The sequence below is a fragment of the Lissotriton vulgaris genome, chromosome 11, assembly GCF_964263255.1.
Source record: "Lissotriton vulgaris chromosome 11, aLisVul1.2, whole genome shotgun sequence".
In the NCBI taxonomy this organism is placed as follows: Eukaryota; Metazoa; Chordata; class Amphibia; order Caudata; family Salamandridae; genus Lissotriton; species Lissotriton vulgaris.
Window position 1 is genome coordinate 303,415,272 of NC_141699.1, and position 22,703 is coordinate 303,437,974.

General features: G+C 47.9%; 1 protein-coding gene across 1 annotated transcript in view; it reads right to left on the reverse strand.

Annotated features, from left to right (window-relative positions):
• The window catches only part of KSR2 (kinase suppressor of ras 2), a 1,792,292-nt gene that overhangs the window by 299,539 nt on the left and 1,470,050 nt on the right, over window positions 1-22,703 (reverse strand). The gene's annotated exons all lie outside the window — the stretch shown is intronic.

Sequence of the window (22,703 nt, forward strand, 5' to 3'; positions counted from 1 at the left end):
TTGTGCACTGGCAGAGTGCACCAATACCTGGTTTGGACTGGGTTCAGGATCCCTTTCACATAGAGAACAAAGACATTTGGGGTATAAATATTTGAGCTGAAAACCCTGTACTTTAGACTACTATGTGATCAAGTGGAACCTTTGCCAAAGACGACAGCTGAAGAGACTGAGGAGGAATACTACCCTTGCTGTGTGTCTGGGGCTGGCCTGCAGTTTGCTGTTTCTGCTGCAGGAGAGGATAAGGGACTTTGCTCTGTGCTGTGTCCCCCCTGCTTGAAGAAAGACTTTGCTGTGTGCTGTGTCCTGAAGAGGAAGCCTCCAAGGGCCTGAGAAGAGCTGGCCTCCTGCTGTGGGAACTCAGGAACATCAAACATTCCCCCCATCATCTCAGTGACGCTGAGTGCATGTGCTTTTTTCAGCCTGAGACTGTTGTGTGGTCCGCTGTACCCGTGTGCCTGAAGCGCACTACGACCGCACTGAACCCTGCAGTGTAACCATTGTACTGCTGCTAAATCACTGCCACCGGCCCGAGCCATCATCTGCAAAGAACTTCGAGTGTTTCACCGTGGCCGGCCCAAACCATGAATTGCCAAGAAGTATTGTGAGCCGTCGCCGCTGCTGGCCCGAGTCTTCTGCCCAAGATCGAGAAGCACCAGAGAAGGAGATGTGCTGGGATCCGATCCACTGCGAGGAGTCACCTAGCAACCGGTATTCCCCAGCAAGGAACAGCTGTTGTCACCGGGGCTGGCCATCGGGACATCAAGCAATGAGGAAAGGAAAAGAGAGGAAGCAATGCCCAGGTAAAGCTCAGACCGAAGTTCAGAGCGCTGCGTGTGTTGCCGCCTGGGGCGGGTTCCGTGTCTGTGAGAGACTGCTCTTGGCTCCCCCCTTCGTAGCGCGAGCCTCGGCTCGAATGATTCCAGTGGCCTGTACTTGCCTGAGAGGAGCGGCAATACCGGGGCCCGTGTTAAAGCTATTTACCTGATTTAAAAGCATTTAGGGGCATACTTCTGCAATCGCTGATGCTGAGTCATCAGTCCTGTGGTGAGAGTCTGTGAAGAGCACTGTGTGTCGGTGCTGAACTTTGCTTTTGATATTTTTGGTTAATTACACAGAGGAATACAGAACATACAAATTATTTGTGATAACAGCTTGAAAAGTCCCTTTACTGAATACGCATATGTTGGATTTTTGTCGTTTTGATCTTTTCAAAGTTTATATAAAGAAAGCTTTATTTTCTTAAACTGGTGTGGTGTCCATTTGTGGTGTTATCACTGTGTTACAGTGAGTTTCGGTTCAAATACGTTACACATTGCCTTGGGGATATGCCTGTCTGCTTGTGCCAAGCTACCAAGGGGGTGAGATGGGGTTATCTACAGTGTGTTTCCCCCTTACCCAGACTAGAAGCAAGGGTCCCTATTTGGTCAAAGGTACCTACCTCTGCCAACTAGAGACCCCTAGTTCTAACACAGGACCTTAAACTGCACCCATCCCTGTTACATGGCAATCAATGACATTCAACCCTCACTGAATTACTGGGGCGATGCACTGCACCAATTCCTGTCACTGGGCATTCTATGTACTCCCACGCCTCTAGTGAGACCATAAATTAGGTATTGAATGAAATGTACCTTTTGTAAGAAAATACCTCCTTCTACATCATCCCCCCATTTTTAAACTGATGCTATTAGTTGTTATAACTCTGTGCACTGGGGCTCTACTAGACAAGCCCCAGTACATGTGTCATGACCCCTAATTGGTTACAATCCTAATTGCAAAATTTAAGTAACCTATAAGTCCTTTGTATATGGTAGTTTCAAAACTGCAAATTCGACCTGGCAAAACATACCTTTTCCCAGGCCTAACCCTTCCTTTTAAATACTTATAAGTCATCCCCAAAGTAGGCTCTAAATGACTATTTGGTATTGTGCATGCTATATAAAAATAAAGACATGCACTTAAGGTTTTCCATTTACTGGCAGTAAAATATATAATTTTTCAATGTGGAAAGACTGGCTTTGCAATATAATAGCTCATGGTTACAGTATAACACTTTATTAATGGCAGCTGTAACTCACACCTAGGCCTGCCCCAACCATTGTTTCAGTAGTCAGAGATGCGATAATCCGAGTGGGGGAAAACCTGTTTCAAAACTGGCTTACAGGGGAGTATTTATTTTCTCCAGACACCCCGAGGAGTGTACTGAGAGCTCTACCTAGAGAACAAAGGTTCTGTTATGCCATATTGGATTTTGGCAGAACAATGACTGTGGGATTGTTCAGTGCCAAACCCCCTGAACGTGATGTCAACTGGGTAGGATTGGCCTAGGGAACATTCTCCCTATTGGTCAGGAAGTCTTCCCCACCATAAGCCATCCCAGGCTTTAAAGTAGAACCTTGGTACCTTTTTCAGAACACCTCTGGCCCTGTGGAAGAACAAGGATGGAGTACACCTGCTGCTGAGCCTGTGGAGAGAAATCTGAGGTCTGGATCTGCTCCCCACTGGTTTCCAAGACAGAAAAGTCAGCTCCAATGGATTGCTGGATAGCCTCCTGTCAGTGCCAGAACACAAACCATGTGCTGATCCCAGCTGACCATTTCCCATTGGATTTGCTCTCGAACCTGCTGGTTGCTTCTGGGATATTGAACCCAACCCTGAAGTGGTGACTAAAAGATCCTGCAACTGTAGCTGATGTTAGAGTATATTCTTTCCCCTTAAAAATTCCAAGTCTGAACATTTAGATACTTTTTCCGATTTTTTTCTGAATTGTTTGCCAAATGATTCAGATGCTCAAACCTGACAGTCACTGAGCTGTCAAACTACCAGTCAGACTACCACTCAAACTGCTGGTTTGCCCCGCTGAAAGGATCCAGACTTCCAGAAATGTTTCTATCTCCGAACGTAGAGGACGTCCCCGGGACCAATGGTTCCAAGGAGTACCCTAATGAAGATGATATTTTTTTGGGCCTGGACTTTGTCCACTCAGAGTTTCCGGCCTTTGACCTTGGGAGTCTTGAACTTCGCCAGAGCCAGGGAATCCACGAGGACCCGGACTTCAGCTGGCCATAGGTCAACAAGTCCCTGTGGATCCAGCATGCATCCCAACATGCTGATGGCATTGATGATATGAATTCCAGAAAAACGACTAAGCCGGAAGGTAAACTTTCCACTGGGATTAATCTGGTCCCTCTTTATCAACCGCACTCCAGCGAGGTCAGCCTTAAGTTTTATATTTGACCCAGTCTAGCACAACCAGATACCCGTGGCTAGTTCTTTTTGCCACTAGAAATATCTAAAACTTTAAAAAATCATACGGTTTTCTACATCAGATTTTTGTGGATTTGGTATCTATCTGTTCATTAAATTTTAGCCTATGCTTATTAATTGGAGTGGGATTTTTATTGTGTTTGTTTCCTACTTTATAAGTATTTTGCTACTGATAAAAAGTTTACACATTTCTCCTAAGTTAAGCGTGTCTGCTCTGTGCTATAGCTACCGAGGGCGAGCTTGGGTTTAAATTATTATGAGCTAAATGTACCTTGTAAAAAATAGTGCCAATATTACTGAAGGAGGACTACCAACCACTTTAACTAGTAATACACTTTCTCACACCTTTGCAATCACCCTGACCTCGGGCATTCTACACTTATGCTTTCATAGGGAACTCCACACAACCTACATCACTGCAATGGTCCTGGCCCAGGACACAGCAGCATTCACCCTAAAAGAGAGTGGCATAGAATGCTCCATGCATTCTACACTTCTGCACTCACCCTGTCATATGGCACTCCATGCTTACACTGCTGAACTGAACCCTTTTTTATAGGGTAACCATGTGCTTCCAACTCCCACACACCTTTAGGAACCACATAATTATTCCTTTGATTGAGGCATTCCATACATGCTTCTAGACTGCACAGTCCCACCCATTATCTTGGCCACTGTGTAATGCACACAAACCTCCCAGATGGCATTCAATGAACATCACTCAGTTGCTATCCTCAATCACTCACTCCTATCCTAGTGGTTTCTGTGCCTGCAATCACTTTAAGAAAACAACAATATTGCTGATGTCCAATCTGACACCTAACCTCTTCAACAGGTATCCTTTCTGATGCCGAAGAACAACCATGACTGGCATTATGTATTCCCATAATTGAACCTGAAGCAGTTACACTAAAACCTTCTTTTCAAGCAAAGAGTGCCTCCATAAAATTGACTTTCACAATGTTGCTCTGTACATCTGCAAGAATACATTTGGATATGCTAGTTACTCTACAATATAAATGTAAGTGATCTAGTTTATTGGTTACAAGGGTTGAAAAACCTTCTCAAGCAACACCCACAGTCCTTGTCAGGGTGAACCACCAAAATCACTAAATTAATCTGTGCGTAACACTCTTGAGCTTGGCACAAAAGCAGCCACGCTTTACTTAGAGGCAACATGTAAAGTATTTATGCAGCACACAAACGTTAATAAACTGAAAAAAAAGTCAAGAGAAATCCTAAACCAATTTAGGGAAACAGAGAAAATTGTTATGAATTATTGGACACCAAAACAACAAACATCCAATCAGTAGAACCAGAGTTATACATTTTCAATATCCAACATCAGATATCTAGTTGTACAAGACCAAGTGAGAGGACCAAGTGAGAGGCACAAGTTCAGGCCAACCCTGTGATGGAGAACAGGCCGGATACAGGTACCATGTTAGTCCCATTGAAAAACGTGCATTCTCAAATTGTGAGTGAAGAGTTACGTTTTTGGTAGAGGAGGCTGGGAGAGGGTCATCTCTGTAGCACGTAGAGAAGGTTGTCTGTCATGGACTGTTATCGGTGTAGTGCAAAGAACCATGGTTGTGCGTCACAGACTGTTATCGGTGTAGTGCAAAGTAGTGCAAAGAACCATGGTTGTGAGTCATGGACTGTTATTGGTGTAGTGCGAAGAACCAGTTGGCAGCGCCAATGGTCATTGCTGGAGCTTCACATTGACAGTCACCACGGACTGTCCCAGACACAAAGAGTCCAAAACTTGAGGATTTCTCCTTTTCTTGAAGAGAAGTGTCTTCTGATGCCAGCCAAGTGTCCAGGACCTAGAGAGGTACCTCTTGAAGATCAGTGACTCAGTCTACTAGAGGCCAGCTGGGCTCAGGGAAGTCCAGTTGCAGGTCCAGGGAGGTCCAGTTGCAGCAAGTTAGGTTGGAAGTTGCAGGGAGGCTTCTGGAGCTTTTTGTGTCCCTCTAGCTTAGTACGGGAAGTCAGCCAACTGACCCCTGGAGTTACTCAGTTTAGTCTGTGTTGAAGGGAGCAGGTCAAGTCTTTCTTCTCAGAGAGCATGGCAGGGCTCAAGCAGCAGGACAGTCCTCTGGTAGCAGCAGGGCAGGCCTCTGGGGAACAAGTATGCCTCAAGAAGCAGGGCAATCCTCTGGGAAACAAGGCAGGCCTCAAGCAGCTAGTCAGTATTTAGGAGAACAAGGCTGTCCTTCTTCTTGTGATGTCCACAGGTCCAGGAGTGTACTGAAGTGGTGTTCTGAAAGTCCAATATTTATACCAGACACCAGCCTTTAAATTCAGTGTACATCCTGGGCTAACACCACATCTGGTTGTGGAAAGTTCTTCCCTTCCCCTCTCAAGACTCCAAGAAACCTGGGGCGACAAAAGACTAGTATCAGGCTCCTTTGTGTGTGCTGGAGGCAAAGCCCTTTGAAATGTAAGTGGAGCTGAGTGGGTACAGCACTGCTCACAGCCATACAGGCAGAGTGGCCAATCCTGCCTACAATCAGTCCCCTTTGTGTTACTGTCTGGCAGGAATACATAAATCCCAACAGCAGAGCCATTCACTGTCATGCGACCCAAGTCATTGGCAGAGGCACAAATGGTTACGACAAGAAAATGCTTACTTTCTAAAACTGTAATTTTACAAACTATTACAAAAAATCGTACTTTACTAATAAGAGGATTTTTAATTACAATTAATTTGAGTCTAAAAATTTACATTTCTACAAGCCTCCCAATCAAGTGTTAGCATTTATTAAATGTAATAATGCATCCCAATGTTGTCCAATGGGAGAGCTAGGCCTTAAAGTACAGAAAAACCATTTTAGGAGGTTTTCACTAACTGGACATTTTAAACTCAATCCCATATCTTATTATTTTTTTTTTTTTTTAACCAATTTTATTGAATTTTTGGTAAAGTTGGTACAGCAGTTCATCACAGTCATGGTAAAGTAATATCTATCTCATTAGTGTAAACTGCAAACTGTAACATAAGTCAGACCGAGGTGTCTTGCCCTGTAGTAAAAATCTCCTACCCCACCTGACCCAACCATTTGTCCCACACCCGACCATGCTTAGCCAGACATCCTCTAGCTTCATACAGTGGCTTCTCTTGTGCCGCACACCAGTCGACTCCCCTGCACCATTTAGCTATGCAGGGTGGGATGGGACTTTTCCAGGCAGCAGCTGTGTCCCATTTGGCCACAATGACGACAGTACCCAAGAAGATTTTGTGCGCTCAGGAGCCATCTAGACCGTCCATGACCCCCAAGAGTAAGTTCAGGGGATCATATGGCACCTCCCAGCCCGGGACATCACTCTGTTCCGATACCAGTGCGTCCCAATACACCCAGAGACAGGGACGTACCTATACCATGTGGAAGACGTCTGCTGGCTCTGACCCACAATGCGTGCAAGACGGGGTGACTAGCAGGCCTGATTGGTTGAGGCGACTAGGGGTGAGGTAAGCACAGTGGAGATAGTATAGTTGGACCACACGGAGCTGGGCGGAAACAGTTATGGTTTTAGGAGCCATTAGGGCATCACACCAGTCCTTCTCTCCCAACGGGCCCCTGTGAGGTGAGGGCATTCCGGAGCCGCAGGGACATATAAAATTGGGACATGTGAAAAGACTAGGCGGTCTGCAAGTCCTGGAAGGAGCGTATGGTCCCCAGTCAATACATCCTCCAACTGTGAAATACCAATAAGAACCCATTTCCTGAAGCCCTCCAGCACCCCCACCTCCCTGAGCCTCGCGCCATGCCAGAGGGTGTCTGCTGTGTGACTTTGGTATCCCAGGGTGTGTAGAGCAGGGAGGCGTGCCAAGCCAATGAGACTGCTCAGGTCACCGTGGATAGTGCAGTAGGTATCGGATCGCCATATAGCATTGCTTGGATCTGGGATAGCTCCAGCCCTTCCAACTTGGCCGGGTCAGACCAATCGTGCAAGACTAGCAGGCGAGTTGCAAGATACTTTTGAATAGGTTGGTCATGCCCATGCCTGCATCAAAAAGCAGTATTTGGCAGTGGGCAAGGGCCAATCAAGGCATTGATTTACCCCAAAGAAAGGCTGTGGTCAGGCTGTACAGTTCCCTGAACCATTCGTCAGAATATACACTTTGCATGAGCTGAATCCAGCTGGGTACTTCGGCTCTTATTGAACAGATCTACCCATTATCCTGTGTGAGTGCCTTCCCGCTTGGTGCTAGCCAGGTCTGCGGCTGCCTTTCTTAGATGGTCAGGCTATGGGAAAGATCAGTGTCTGTGGATCCTACGTCTTGGAGTGTGGGAGGACCGCTCACAGCCGGGGGCCTCTCCGCAGATTGGCCACACAGCGGGACATCGTCAACTGATGGTCCAAGCAAATTCTTGAGGTTGTGGCCAGCAGCAGCTGCCAAGGCAGACGTACCAGGCCTCTGCAGGTGCGCCACCTCTGGGACCCGGAGCCCGCAGACGGCGCCGCCCAAGATCGGAGAAACTGAGGGGGGCTGCAACCTAGGATCCAATAGGGCGCTCCTCTGTGAGCCAGACCCAAGCTGATTCAGGTGACTCAAAGAAGTGGGTTTTGTCTTGGAAGATGATCTGAAGACGGGCCGAGAAGGAGATTGAGGTCACACAACATCTGCCTGAATTCCATGTCAGACAGGGCCAGGACTTCCCTGGTGTAGTCTTGGAAAATCATTATGGTAAGACCTTGGTAGGTCAGGGCTGCTTGGGACCGGGCCGCTTGCAGGATAGCATCTCTGTCCCTGAAATTGTAGATCCTGACAATGATTGGCCGGTGAGGGGCTCCTGGTGGTGGTCTAGGTGCCAGAGATCGGTGGGCCCACTCCACTGCAAACCATGTTGACAGTACATCCTCTGGAATCCAGGACTTAATCTAATTCTCGATGTTAGTCGCCATCTGACACCTCTCAACTCCCTCATGGAAGCCCACCAGTCGAACGATTTTCGGCGTCCTATCCCCTTTTATGCAACTCCTTTGCATGGGATCGAAGTTGCATGACTTGTTCTTTCAGCTGATGCACCTCATCCACGACTGTGGAAAGGCGGGATTCAGCCTCCGTTATACAGGCTGTGGCTTTGCGGAGGTCCTGGCGTATGTGTGCCATGTCGACTCAAACCTCGCCTATCTTGTTTTCGACTGAGGCCTGTGAGGAGCATATGGCCTGAAGAACTGCATTGTTATCTCCATCTGGGAGGGGTTTTTCACAGCGGGAGAGTCGTTGGGCCCAGGACCACTTGAAGTGTACTGATCGGTTTTAGTCTGTGTCGCCGGTGGTTTTGGTCCTCTTTCTTTCCCCATGGTGAGTGGAAGCAGTGGACAACTGCTCCGCAGGGTGTCCAAGGACAACTGGTCAGAGTCTGTAGGTAGGCGCTGCCCCGGTCCCCCCGGGGCAGACATTCGACGACCAGATCACTCAGGCTGGGTGTATGACGAATGATTCCCATATCTCCTCACAGCTGGTGTCCACAATGGCACCAAGGGAGAGATGGCCATGTCCCCATCTTTGCTTAGAATCACCTGTGCGTTCAGGGCAGTCTTTGGTGGGGCGGAGTGTTGATGCAGCATGCGGCGTGGATTGGCCAATGATGGGGAATTTCTGTTGTCTCTCCGGGGACCCACGGCTCCCCCCAGTAGGTCCCAGTGCATCTTGTCCAATACCCTGTCACGCCTAATCTGGACATGGGTCTGAGCTCTTCAGGGGTCCCACCAGGTGCTTCAGCGGCTCGCCCTTGGTTGTCAGTACCAGTACCAATACTGCTCTGCCAGGCAGGATGTGTCGAAGGCCGCTCTCCTCAAGTCTCCTCAAGGCTGCCTCCTCAATGGTGTACACCTCTTCTACCTCTTCAGGGCACGGCCGGCCTCAAAGAACTGGAGTTGAGGACTTTGCGTCCTCCCTCTGGTCCGCCCGTGCACCACAACTGTCTCCAGGCCCGGTGAAGTGCATCTTGTCCAATACCCTGTCACGCCTAATCTGGACATGGGTCTGAGCTCTTCAGGGGTCCCACCAGGTGCTTCAGCGGCTCGCCCTTGGTTGTCAGTACCAGTACCAATACTGCTCTGCCAGGCAGGATGTGTCGAAGGCCGCTCTCCTCAAGTATTCTCAAGGCTGCCTCCTCAATGGTGTACACCTCTTCTACCTCATCAGGGCACGGCCGGCCTCAAAGAACTGGAGTTGAGGACTTTGCGTCCTCCCTCTGGTTCGCCCGTGCCCCAAACTGTCTCCAGGCCCGGTGACCAACAACGGTGTGGGGGCCCGTAGGTCCAATCCCCTTATGTGCTGACCCGGAATCAATGGGATGAGGGGGTCCCCTATAGTTGTCAGCGGAGTAAAGAGGCATCAGACAGATATTGCTCCTGCTGGCTGGCCATCTCCACCTCGCCTTCTTCCTTAGTGGCCCTCTGGTGGGGGAGTGGACCGCCGTGAGCTTCTCGCTCTGAATCAATGCCGGCCACCCAAGTAGAAGTTCAGCACTGAAGGAGCACATCTGGGAGCTTCCACAGCCTGTCCGGCCTCAGGCTCTACATTTTACTGCATCTGCTGCCGGTCTCTGGCGGCCCCCTTCTCTGGGGATGCCACGGCTCCACTCCCCTGGCCCGAAGGAGTTTGACTGGGGAGCCGTCTGCGACCGACTGCCAGACGCCAGGCTGGGGGCAGGCCTGCTCTTTCTTTGAGGATTCCAGGCCCCTCAGGGACCCCCCTGTTGGGCCTCCGGTCGTGGGCTATGGGTGTCTGCAGGGGCAGCTGGCTCGTGAGGAACCCCAAGGTGACGCAGCACCAGCACGTGGGTGAGCCCCCAGCAGTCTCGAACAGGCCCAGGTCTCCACTGCACCATCCTCCCACTGGCCGTCACGGGGCGCACACCCACTGTTAGTGTTCACAGGTGTGGGACTCGCTCCCGGGGCTCAGACGGGACCTCTTCGCCTCCTGCTGCAGTGATTTCTCCGAGGAGGAAACAGGGTGTCTTCCCGCCACTACCTAGGATCTCTGGTTTAGACTAGCTTAGGGTTCACCTCACTCCAGCTGGGATCCTGGGTCCGCCATCTTGATCTAGCCCTGGCGCCTCCACGCAGACACCATCCAGGACTAGGAACATATCCTTGCTGGGCCAAAGGCCTGGGACAGACCGCCGCAGGCGTCGGCAGACCAGTACCACCAGGGATGATTGCAGGATTAGCGCCGGTGAGTCGGTGGATTCAGAGCGGATGACGGAGGGGTTCGGAGCACTCTTAGAGTGTGACCACCATCTTGACGCTCCAGGCCACGCCCCCCACATCTTACTTTTTAAACATAATGCACTATGCAATAGCATTGACTTATATGTATTGCAAAGGAAGATTTTTGCCTGGCAAGAGGTTTATTTTTCCAGGTCGAATTAGCAATTTAAAACTGAATTAGAGGCTGCAATGGCAGGCTGAGAGAAAGTGCTACTTTAGTGTGTGGCACGATGAGTGCTGCAGGCCCACTCGTGGCATTTAATTTACAGGCCCTGGATAACATGTAGTACCATATACTAGGGACTTACAAGTAAATTAAAGGTGCCAATCAGGTGTAGGCCAATTTTACCATGTTTTGGGGAGAGAGCACAAGTACTTTAGCACTGGTTAACAGTGGTAAAGTTCACAGAGTCCTAATGCCAATAAGAACAAATTCAGAAAACAGGAGGGGTAAAGGCAAAATGTTTTGAGATGACCCGTCAACAAGGGCAAAGTAAAAAAAAATGATTGTTCCTCTTTTCCCTTTCTATGACTGACTACTTGCCCACGAAACACACATCCATGATCCCCAGTCTTTGATAGTTCATCAATTACATAACAGTGTCACTGAACATTTGCGGGGATACTCAACGGAACACTAGTACTGATTTTCGAAGAGTGTGCAGATTGCCAAATTAGTATTTCTGCACAGAGAACAAATCTTTTCACTCTTCTGAAATCCAGGCCTCTGTTGAAATTTACTCGGTCTTGAGGGTTCAAGAAACGTGCTGACTGGCAAAAAAAATGTCTTTCTCTTTATTTTTTTAACTTTAGACATTGTACGATGGGTCTCTTCTGCAATCTCGAGACCCTTTTCTATTTCAAAGAAAATGGGATGTTAGATGTTTGTTGACAATGGTAGGGCATCCAGCAATATATTTGTTTTCTATTTTATTCTTCTGAACACTTTGTCTTTTTAAACTCATCATCAGTTTAAAGATGTACAAAAAAGCTGTGTTCAGGTTGGTAGATCTTTTCTAGTAATAAAGTACAGAAGAGAATCTGTCACTCTCCTCCTCCAACTGATTTTCACAAGCAGTCATAAACAGGATGACATCCCTAACATTCCATAAAGAACTAACATTACAGACTGGGCAGCAGCTGACAGAGAAGGGCATAGAATAGACAGACTCAAACACATCATTTAGAAATGTGTTAGAAATAACATAGGTTTTTAATAATCTTACCGAAATGAAGTGAAAGTAAATTGTTTTAAAGTCTGTGATGGTTTCAATGAAGTCACAAAACGAAATTATTTCTTGTTCCCCTTAAACATATTAATTTTTTGTGTTCAATATTTTTATCACAGGGTTTTAATTTAATTGTTACACTACATTACTCTTCCAACTTACTCCATCAGGACGTGCACAGTCTATATTCATTGCTGCATATCAAAGAGTGTGAATGAAAAGCTGTTCTGAAAAAATACTGGGTCATGACAGGGACGCTAAGATATGCGCTGTTCGAGTACATTTAGACAACGGTGTATATTATGATCAACACTTGATGTATGTTTCAATCAAGATCATTATTATCCCATTTGGCTGACCACACCGGTTGGTTGGGCAAGCAGGCCAACATAAAGCGGGATTACTTTATGAACTTAGGACTCCTTCTTCATCAAGCTTTTAAGCTTGTACCTATGGTCAGAGACATATTATATCCAAAAGTGCTACTGGCTATTACGCCTGGTGGAACTGTAGGAAATCCAAGAGAGACCACAGGCCCTCCGTGTCCAAAATCATGTCCCCTGTCCTCTCTATGATCAAAACCACCCTATCATTTGATCTTGGAAAAGGAAAGAATAAAGGAAAAGAAGAGGGCAAAGAAGACGCAGAATAGGAAGTGAACAGAGGGCGATATCAATAAACGAAAATGAAAAGGAGGATGAATATAGCAAGGATGTAACTCGAGAAGGAAAAAAGTGTAAATGGGGTGAGCAAGGGTGAGAGAGAGGACGTAAGCGTTTTGGGGCAGAAAAATTAGATCATTAGAGCAATAGTGTTGTCTACAAAGCAATAAAAAGTAAAATCCTGTGAAAAATTAAACAAAAAGGAAGAAGAGAAAAGGCCAGTGCAGAAACCATTTGGAAATGGAATTTGAAAAAGAACATACGAAAGGTACACTTGCAATGCAGGAAATGGAATTTGAAAAAGAACATGCGAAAGGTACACTTGCAATGCAGGAAATGGAATTTGAAAAAGAACATGCGAAAGGTACACTTGCAATGCAGTAGAAGCTGGTTTTGTCACAGAGTCTTTGTAAGAAATAGAATTTCCTGTTCCTACGAGCCAGAAGGTTAAGAGACTCTATTATATACCATATTACCCATCAACACTGAAAGGAACGTTTTGATTTTGAAATTATGCTTCAATTTCTAAACCTGGGTGCGGATCTTCCCTGTTAAACTAAACGTTATTACTTATAACAAAGACTGTCTGCTTCAGCTTCTGGGTCGCCAATGGGAACAGCGCAGCAAGCACAGGAGCTAAGCCTGGCAATCTTGTAGGAATCGTGAAGCAGTAAATCATTCTCTCTGACCAGGGCCAGATGGACATCAAATGCAGTACTGGCAAAAATGTCCAAACCAGCCCGCTCCCTTCTTCAGCTTTTGCGCTTTTTCCTTACATCCATTTTTTGTTTCTCTCCTCATTCTCTGTCCATTTTTTTAGGTTTTGCCTGGGGGACGGAGCTTTAGCTCCTCCCCCAGGAGAAATCTTTAGTTTTCAGTATGGGTGCCTTTAATACGCGCTCTGTTCCATTGGCTAGCTCCATAAATGGAGGCTAGCCATTGGAACAGAGATCTGTCCGTCAAGGCCGGACCAGATTCGGGGGCGTTCCCGCGATTTTTTCCCTCTCCGCCCCTCTGTGCGCGTCATCTCGGCGGTGGGCGTGTTGTTTTTTTTTTTTCTGTCAGGGCGTGTTTTCTCATTCCGCCGAAGATGGCGCCGGGGCCCGTCGACCACTGTTTCTCCTGCTCAATGCTCCGGTAAGCAGCATGTTTTTATCCTGTTCCCCCCTCCCGCTCTCCGTGTGTCCTTTCCCGCCCCCGCACCCCTCCTCCCGCTCTCCGTGTGTCCGTTCCTGCCCAGGCACCCCCCCTCCCGCTCTCCGTGTGTCCGTTCCTTCCCGCTGATTCTCCCTCCCTCCCTCTCGCGGCCCCGGGAGAAGGGCCGGAAGTCCCGCCCACGCATCGAGAAGCAGAGGCGGCTGAAGAGGCAGGCGGGGCTCCTGTGTTTGGAAGAAAGCCCCGCGCTGCCCACAGAAGAAGGAAGCCGGTCCCACCAGTGGGAGAGAGCCCCGAGGTGCGGGAGCTCTCCTGTGTCCCAGCAGCAGAGAAGAGCCGCCGTGTAGCCGAGACGCGCTTCTCCCGGTGAGTGCTGACGGGGGGAGGGGGCGCCTCCACTGTTCTCCCCCGCCCCGGCAGCATAATCCATGTGCTCCTCCCCACCCGCTCCATGAGGCTGTGTGTGTGTTTCTTTACTTTTCGTACGCATGTTTGCAGGTGCTTTTGATTGTTCCTGCCCCCCCCTCCCTCCCGCTGTCTGTGTTCCCCGTTCCCGCCTCCCTCCCCCTCCCGCTGTCCTTGTGCCCGTTCCCGCTCCCCCCTTGCAACCTCGTAAATAACCTTTTCAAACCTTGAGGGTTCCTGAGAACTTTGTTTTATAAAGGTGTGCAGCGGTGCCGAACCCGTGATGCAGCTGTGTCCTTATTAGGTTTGATGAGCTGGTACTGTGGACACGGCAGGGTAGGGTTCAGTGCCCTGACGTGGACTGCTGTGTGCCGTCTGTCCATGTGCACGATGTGCTTCTTTCCCGACCATTTGATGGTAATGGTGCCGCTGCCTCCTGCACCCCTATCCGTTCTCTGCATCGGCCCGCATCCCTCTGTCCCGTGAATTGTGCTTGTCACAGAGCGCCTGAGGGTGATTGGGGCAGGTACGCGGGATTGGAGTCAACCCATCAGCTCCCCTGCACAGGGGGCCTCTAGTCATCACGATGGGTCGGTTTGTGTCGGGATAGAACCGAAAGGAAATTACCCCCCCCCCTCCCTTCCCTGTGCCGATAATCGCCATAGCTCTATAGGCCAGTGTCCTGCCCTTGTACGAACCATCATGCATCACCCAGTGGACGGTGGTGCTTGTGCTGTCCATAAGTTTGATAAATATAGCACTCTCAAATATTTGGGTTGGGTAAGTTCGTTGAACTCTGACGAGAGCAATGATAAGAAAGGGCTCCATGTCCTCTGGAAGCAATCTGTGGTTTTATTTAAGGTGGAGGAGATCCGTTCCATCCCCAAAGTGAACCACAGCCTATTTAGCCAGCCTGTATGGGTGGGGTGTGTGGAGGTGCCCCATTGTGACAATATGTTTTGCAGTGATGCCCCCAATGCCATCCCCATCTGACGACCTTGCTTGCTTTTGAGAGGGAACGTGATGGGGTTGGACTTTCCCAGGATAACATAGACCGGTAGTCTCACTTTCTGTGTTTTAAAGAGCTTGTCTACCGATTCTAGATCAATAGTCTGTTAGTAGAGGGCACTCCCATAGTATGTGTAGAGGGCTCTGGGGGCACTGCTTAGTTTTGCGAGCCCAGAGAGGCTCGAGAGCAGTTTCTTCTTTCCCCCCAAGTATCCCCATTTGATTTCGAGTCCCGAGAGGCTCCCGACCGCATTTCTCATTTTGAGCCATGGGGGGGCTCCGGCCGCATTCTTTGTTAAAGAGCCCAGCGAGGCTCAAGGCGGCATCTTATTGGTTAAAGCCCTAAGAGGGCTCCGGGGGCATTTGTAATTAGGAGCCCCGAGGCTCCAGGGCCACATCGTTATATTGAGAGCCCAGGGAGGCTCTAGAGGGGAATTCCTTTTGGCCAGAGCCGCGCTTCTCCCCTGCCTGTCCATGTTATGCTGCCCTCCTGTACGTCCCCCCCAAGAGTTGCTTTCTAATCCATGTGCTCCTCCCCTCCCGCTCCATGACGTTCTCTCGCCTGTTGCTTCCCCCTAACCCCGACCTCCATGTTACTTTCCGCCACCCGCACCCTCTGTGTTGTTTCCCCACCCTCATCCTTTGCGATTCTTCATTCCACCTGCACACTACATAATCCATGTGCTCCTCCCCACCAGCTCCATGAGGCTGTGTGTGTGTTTCTTTACTTTTCGTACGCATGTTTGCGGGTGCTTTTGATTGTTCCTGCCCTCACTCCCCCTCCCGCTGTCCTTGTGCCCGTTCCTGCCCTCCCCCCCAGCAACCTCGTAAATAACCTTTTCAAATCTTGAGGGTTCCTGAGAACTTTGTTTTATAAAGGTGTGCAGCGGTGCCGAACCCGTGATGCAGCTGTGTCCTAATTAGGTTTGATGAGCTGGTACCGTGGACACGGCAGGGTAGGGCTCAGTGCCCTGACGTGGACTGCTGTGTGCGGTCTGTCCATATGCATGATGTGCTTCTTTCCCGACCGTTTGATGGTAATGGTGCCGCTGCCTCCTGCACCCCTATCCGTTCTCTGCATCGGCCCGCATCCCTCTGTCCCGTGAATTGTGCTTGTCACAGAGCGCCTGAGGGTGATTGGGGCAGGTACGCGGGATTGGAGTCAACCCATCAGCTCCCCTGCACAGGGGGCCTCTAGTCATCACGATGGGTCGGTTTGTGTCGGGATAGAACCGAAAGGAAATGACCCCCCCCTCCCTTCCCTGTTCCGATAATCGCCATAGTTCTATAGGCCAGTGTCCTGCCCTTGTACGAACCATCATGCATCACCCCGTGGACGGTGGTGTTTGTGCTGTCCATAAGTTGGATAAATATAGCACTCTAAAATATTTGGGTTGGGTAAGTTCGTTGAACCCTGACAAGAGCAATGATAAGAAAGGGCTCCATGTCCTCTGGAAGCAATCTGTGGTTTTATTTAAGGTGGAGGAGATCCGTTCCATCCCCAACATGAACCACAGCCTATTTAGCCAGCCTGTATGGGTGGGGTGTGTGGAGGTGCCCCATTGTGACAATATGTTTTGCAGTGCCGCCCCCAATGCCATCCCCATCTGGCGACCTTGCTTGCTTTTGAGAGGGAACGTGATGGGGTTGGACTGTCCCAGGATAACATAGACCGGGAGTCTCACTTTCTGTGTTTTAAAGAGCTTGTCTACCGATTCTAGATCAATAGTCTGTTAGTAGAGGGCACTCCCATAGTATGTGTAGAGGGCTCTGGGGGCACTGCTTAGTTTTGCGAGCCCAGAGAGGCTCGAGAGCAGTTTCTTCTTTCCCCCCAAGTATCCCCATTTGATTTCGAGTCCCGAGAGGCTCCCGACCGCATTTCTCATTTTGAGCCCATGGGGGGCTCGGGCCGCATTCTTTGTTAAAGAGCCCAGCGAGGCTCAAGGCGGCATCTTATTGGTTAAAGCCCTAAGAGGGCTCCGGGGGCATTTGTAATTAGGAGCCCCGAGGCTCCAGGGCCACATCGTTGTATTGAGAGCCCAGGGAGGCTCTAGGGGGGCATTCCTTTTGGCCAGAGCCGCGCTTCTCCCCTGCCTGTCCATGTTATGCTGCCCTCCTGTACGTCTCCCCCAAGAGTTGCTTTCTAATCCATGTGCTCCTCCCCACCCGCTCCATGACGTTCTTTCGCCTGTTGCTTACCCCTAACCCCGACCTCCATGTTACTTTCCGCCACCCACATCCTCTGTGTTGTTTCCCAACCCTCATCCTTTGCGATTCTTCATTATACCTGCACACTACATGTTGTATCACCCTACACCGCTAACATGGGGTCTCCTGGCCCACGACACAGTACCCCATCACCCAGCTCACCACTGCCATACTCAGGAGAGTGAACGAGGCATCCGGCCTGTACCAGATGTTCGAGGTTCTAGGGGAGGTGGTACTTCTGAGCCTTGTACACCTGATGTTACACAAAGAGCTTCTCCCACCCAAACCTTACCCATTATCTACACACTCCCTCTCAGACTTCTTGCTGCAGACAACCCTTTTCACACTCCTCTTTTATCTGCACAATCCCTCTCTCTCTCACTCCTACATTATCATCTCTCTCCCCAGTCTGTCACCTTTGAAGTCCTTTTTACACCTGTTGGTTACCTATGCGGTTCATCTCTAACAACAGTGTATAACTTGCACAGGGGGCTCGCAGTGTGTGGGGGGCTCTGTGTGGGTGTGTGGGGGGCTCTGTGTGGGTGTGTGGGGGGGCTCTCTGTGGGTGTGTGGAGGGCTCTGTGTGTGTGTGTGAGGGGCTCGCAGTGTGTGGGGGGCTCTATGTGGGTGCGTGGGGGACTCTGTGTGGGTGTGTGGAGGGCTCTGTGTGGTTGTGTGGGGGGCTCTGTGTGAGTATGTGGAGGGCTCTGTGTGGGTGGGTGGGGGGCTCTGTGTGGGTGTGTGGGGGCTCTGTGAGGGCGTGTGGGGGCTCTGTGAGGGTGTGTGGGGGGCTCTGTGAGGGTGTGTGGGGGGGCTCTGTGTGGGTGTGTGGGGGGCTCTGTGTGGGGGGGCTCTGTGTGGGTGAGCTCTGTGTGGGTGTGTGGGGGGGCTCTGATTTTGAGGGGAGGCTCTGTGTGGGTGTGTGTGGGGGCTTTGTGTGGGTGTGTGTGGGGGCTCTGTGTGGGTGTGTGTGGGGGGCTCTGTGGGTGTGTGTGTGGGGGGCTCTGTGTGGGTGTGTGTGTGTGGGGGCTCTGTGTGGGGGTGCTCTCTGTGGGTGGGTGTGTGTGCCATTTGCGAGAGATTAAGCTATTGGCATTGTAAATGACAATGCCATTTATTTATCGGTTTCCAAAACGAAGACATAAATAAAAAATGTGTCATTTACAATGCTAATAGCTCTAACTTTTCCAAAGGCAAAATCGTTGCATTGTAAATGCTTGTCTTCTTCTGCCCTTCACCTTCCCTATTTGTACCTTCACTTCCTCTCTCTGCATATGTCTTCGCTGTGCCTTCTGCAGTAAAATTTGATTGCCAACGTGATGAAAGAATTAGCGGTGGCAGTGAACATTCAAAAACCCTCTTTCAATAGATACAGTGTTCTGGGGAAACAACCAGTCCGGCCCTTTCCTTGAACACTGCTAAAATGCCTAATTATTTAGTTAAGCCTGAATGTACTTCTGGTTCACGTAAACGCTTTAATAAAACAATGGATTTTTCTCTGCTTGTTAGTTATCTTTTCCCTAGAGGACAGTCTATTTTGCTAAGATTGTCTTTACTGAATTCAGGGAGTAGATTCGGGGGCTACGAGGGTGTGTTTGGATTGCTACACCCTCCTAATAAATGTACTTTTTAATGAAAAGGTCAGTTCAGGACCCTTCAGTCGGGTATGGTAAGGTGTTTGCCAGATTTCACCATGGATTTTTAAATACTCACTCAGACAAAAACACATACACACAAACGTGTCTCTATTTAGAAGGTCTTAAAACATGGCAATTTTACAAAATACTGAGTTTTAAGTATCCCCTGCACAATCCGCACTCCTTTCCCTTTCCATTGACCCTTAAGCCTGCCTCATGCACTTCTTCTCATATAATGATTAACTTGATATTCCAGTGTGATTGTTGGAAAATCTGACGCTCACACCTCCCCCAGTCTTACTGACCAAACTACGTCCCTGACTGAATGTGGTTATTAAGGGCTTGATCTAAAGGAGCCATCACAGAAAAAACTTCCAAAAACACAACAGCACCTCTGTCTGCAGCGGTACTGAAACAATTTTCAGAGTGGGGGTGCTGCTATCAGTGTTACATGACTGAAGTCATGGGGACTGTGAAAAATCCAAGCGTCACACAAATAACCAGTGTAGCATATGAGACACAACAACTCAGCAGGAAAATGGTAAGGATGTGGTATGTAGCCAGTGACACATTTTGGACCACAGTGTTTATTTATTTATTTATTTATTTACGCAACTTTTATAGCGCAACAAATACCCGAAGGTGTCTCGGCGCTGTGGAGCAACAAGAGTTCATCATCCTACCGTCTTCTCACTGGTTAAACAGCCATGTTTTCAGAAGCCTACGGAAGCTAATTAGATTCGGAGCGGCTTTTATGGCTGTTGGCAGAAGGTTCCAAAGTTTTGGAGTGGCCACAAGAAAGCGCCTATCACCCCAGGTAACTGATCTTGTACGTAACACCGGCAGAAGACTGGTATTGGCCGATCTAAGGTGCCTTCTGGGGGTATAGAGCTGAAAGGCTTCGATCAAGAATCTGGGTCCTGTGCCATGTATGGCCTTATAGGCAATACAGAGGGCCTTAAATTTGACACGGCTCTCAACTGTTGCAAATATATTACTAAAGCATAGTATGGAATCGCATTGCCATTTAAAGAGAGCTACTGTTCCACTGAAAATACCACAAACTTCAAATTCTTACTACTAAAATTATGACTCACTAATAATCTGTTCAACTTGCGTTCCACCTAATATTTATCATTTGCACACCACCAAGAAAAGTGTATTAATTTGTTTTGATCCTATTAAAATCTTTTTTTCTATTACACTTTAGAATGGGAAAAAAAGTATTTTCATTTGTGTTTTGCTAACTGCTGATATATTTGGAAATATTTATACAATTAATTTACAGATTTAAGTGTTGTGTGTTAGAAAAAAACTGACCACACAGCCCATCCTTTCACAGTCCCTGTACCCCGGCAAGATTTTCTGATAGTTCACTTTACAAAATCCTCTAACATTGAATCCTCTAACTTTGCAGGCAGATAAAAAAGGTATACACCAATGTCAATGTAAAAAGAATAATGTAGCGAAAAGAGCCCAATATCTGGGTTCAGGGACCTGTCTCGTGTGGTGGCTAACTTCCAGATACTATCTTAAGTGTAGCCCAACAAGAAAGCAAAAATGTCTTTCTTATAGTCCCCTCACTCACCGGAGTTTCCTCACGGTGACATGCTTCATCATTGGGGTCCTCCCAGTTCTCTACGAAAAGGGGCGTGCTACGACTTGCGAGCTACGTAGGAGCACTGTAGTAGTGAAGGACTATGTGTGGTGTAGGGAATGTGAAGTGGAGTGGATGGGTGTATGTGTGTTTAAAAATACCGTGCTAGTGGGCCTCAGTGTTTTATTCTGCTCCTAGACCAGTATGTTAAAAATGGGGTTATACTGTGTACCAACCAATAATGTAGTTGCATTCAGTATTTGGTCAACATGTTTCACCCTACCCCTAGCGTTTCTTCAGGACCATATAGGGACCAGCCCTGTATTGTACCACTCCTAAAAAACCTAAAGTTAGGATTAGGAATCTATTAGTGCAACATATATTTACAGTGATTAACGTTGTTCCTATTCGGTACACACGTGGTTCTACATACATACGCTTGACTTTTGGGCGAATGTATAGTTCACTGGTGAACCTGTAAAAGAATGAATAGAGAACAATTAAAAACACCTCGCCCCTATCTCAGCCGAGATCGGGGACTTTTTGCGTCCTTCAAACACATGCACGTTTTAGATACACGCACATATATGCATACAGACTATATGGTGTGGTTTCACCATATTGGTGCGTGCATACTTTCAGGTCCGGTGTCTGTTCGCCAACTGCACATCAAGTGAAATTAACGTGAAAAAAGACAAACGGAAGTGACTATACACAAAACAGTGGACACACATTTAACACACAACCAAAGAAAACGTTCGAATATTTACTTTTGTAGGTGCTTAATAGCACATCATGGTCTCTTAGGGGGGCGGTATTGCCTCGGTGGAAACAATGCTAGAAGGATTTTCAGGGTTGTAAAAAACGTGGTTAGTGATCGAGCGTTTTTTACATATATCATTTAGTTAGAGGTCTGGTTCTCGCTACCCTCTCTTAGTGGTTAGGTTTGATACACTTACTTCCTAATCAGCAAAACCGCGCTGTGTTACCTAGCTGCTTCCCCTCGGACCGCATCTTGCAATGTGATCCGAGGGCTTGGTTTTTGTTTACTCCGATTTCCGGGTTGGAGCTAGACTGCCTCGCTCCGGCGGCCATCTTAGGTGGATGTAAACGAGCCTCATACTCGTCTTTCTTCCGTGTCATTTGTTTATCGCCCTTATTATCGAACTGGCTTTGTAAAACTCTGTTTTTATGGCGGCAATGTTATAATAAAAGCAAAGGGTTTTCTTCACAACAAGGGATTGAAAAAAGTGGAAAAAAAGTTTCCACAGATACGTTGATAGGATTTATAGTTTCAACTATATATATCAATAAACCATAGATGGAGTAAAAATGGAGTTTGAGAAATGTTGCATTAATCATGTGTTTCTATGACGGTTTTCAAGGACATTATAGTTCTAGGATGTTATTTTTCAGCGGTTGAAGACACCCCAAGGTATGTCGTCGTTCAACCCATGTAAAAAGAATAAGCATCAATGTGTCAGAAGACATAGCCTGACACTAAGCCTCTCTCTTTGAACTAACAGCAAATGTGACATCGTAAAAACAAAATATAAAGGCATAATTATGGCTCATTCGCCCTCTGAACTACAGCATGGCTATTATGGGATTGTTGCTGCAGCCCCCTGCACATATACATCCAATGCCTATGTCTGTCGAAAACTCTGGCGCCTTAGCCAACAAATTTGGAGTTCTTTAAATAGTAGACATCCAGCTGCCAGATTCCTGTTTGTGTCCACCATTGTGTCTGTCAAAGTGGAGTGCTAATACCACCCAAGGTTGCATCACTTAAGCTACCACATCTACAGTGGCCGATTCACCATCATGTTTGGCACGATTGCATAATGAAAGACCTCCAGGGAGACAGTAGCAGAATTTCACTGAAAGTTGGGCTACAATTCCACAAGATACTCGATCCACCTTCAGCATGTTAGTGAGACAAGATAACTTCATACATCAATCTGTTAAAATACTCCCATCATACATCCAACTATCCCTCCTGCCTACATCTGAGTACTGAAACCCATGGTGGATAGAGATGCGGTCTTTGCATGGAGATCTTACCTGCTGATATTGCTTGATGTGACAGCCCCTGCTCAAAAAACTATATATTGTATTACAAAACACATGTATGTTTTTCATTTGCTCCATGAAGTTTTGTTGTTAAATCTATTAGGGGCAGCCACAAAGATTTTCACTTTTCAATAATCTCATACACCAGAAAAGCATATTCCTGATTCACAATTCCAAACACATGCATACGTTTAGCACTTGCATAATGTACAGAAAGACAGTAAACCTTAAA